The sequence below is a fragment of the Crassostrea angulata genome, chromosome 2 (genome assembly GCF_025612915.1).
Source record: "Crassostrea angulata isolate pt1a10 chromosome 2, ASM2561291v2, whole genome shotgun sequence".
NCBI classification, from domain to species: Eukaryota; Metazoa; Mollusca; class Bivalvia; order Ostreida; family Ostreidae; genus Magallana; species Magallana angulata.
Genome location: NC_069112.1, coordinates 37,806,271 through 37,807,711, shown reverse-complemented (window position 1 = coordinate 37,807,711; position 1,441 = coordinate 37,806,271). Strand labels below are relative to the sequence as shown.

At 35.2% G+C, this 1,441-nt stretch overlaps 1 pseudogene; it reads right to left on the bottom strand.

The window, feature by feature from the left end:
- LOC128174291 (olfactory receptor 2L8-like) lies at positions 1 to 1,112 on the bottom strand (annotated as a pseudogene).
- Between the last annotated feature and the right edge of the window lie 329 nt (positions 1,113 to 1,441).

The following is a 1,441-nucleotide window of genomic DNA, read 5'->3' as shown; positions in this document are numbered from 1 at the left end:
TTAAGGAAAAAATAGTTCACCAACCTATTCCACCTGAGGACATGATTTAGGATTGCTTAGGCGACGATCTGTGCCATTATTAAAACATTTTCTTAATCGGGATATAAATCTTAAAACAGGGGGGGGGGGGGAAACATGAAATATATCAACGGATTCAAACTATTAAGAAGCAATGGAACAAAAAACATTTTATTAACTAAGTCTAAGCTACTATCTAGAAGTGAACCGTTAAACAATGCATAGTTAATGGTGTAAATAAAAGGATATATTGTACTAAGGAGATAAATCACAATGATAATCCAAAACATTAACGACATCGAATTGGCTATTCTGGCTCGTCGAACAGAAGCTGTTTGGTTATACAGGTAATATAGCTTTCGAACATTAAAAACAATTACAATAATAAATGGTAATCCAGAGACATATAAAGCAAATCCAACCTCAGCTAAAACTGCTGTTTCGATAGATACCATGTCCATTAAAGAAAGGTTTATATTTATTCCGTTTCCGATGAAAACGACAATAGAGCCTATCCAAACGGCAAAAGACATTAACAGATTTTTTTACATTTCAGTATCAAACTGTGCAGAGGATTTGTTATGAAAACAAAACGTACATATGATACTAACACCATATGGAAAAATGCCGAGTGAATGAATAAAAAGGTAAATATCCCATATATAAATACTGTGGTTTCATTAATGTTCGTGGGTATCAATTTTCGTGGATTTTCTGAAAAGCACAGTTTCAAGGATACATAATTTCGTGGCCAATGATCCAATCAATACAAAATGTTAGTTGAAATTGAACTTCAATGAACATTTAATTTCGTGGATCAACTTAACAAAGAAATCCACGAAAATTGGTATTCAACGAATATTGATGAAACCACAGTATACGTGTGAATAGTCCTTGAATAGAGATTTGACAAATATTTGAACATATCGCGTCACGGAGACGAGTAGGTCAGACACTGCTAGGCAACCAATCAGGACGTATGTTGGAGTGTGCAGCCGTTTGGATACAGCAACAAAACAGACGGCGATAGAATTTCCAATTAATCCAATGCAGAACAAAACGGATGCAGCAATAACAACATACGTATTCGCCATTGTACTGCGTGTTTTCCCGATACACAGTTTTACTAAAATGGATATCAAACTTTTCCTGCAATACTGCTATTATTGGTATATGAGTTGCCTATGTCGTCTGTAAATAAGAATCGAAGAATAACTAGACAACATTGAGATGATGACTATCTCAAAGGGCCCGCTTAAATAATGAACGAAAGGGTGAAAAGCATTTAAGAGAACTTTGCTTTGACCTTGACCTGTAACTTACACATTTTCCAGCTGGCATAACACTTTTAATTCAATCAATCTCGTAACCCCTGACATGCAGGCATTTTTGTTCAACTTGAGCAAGATTAGGCAAGTTGGAA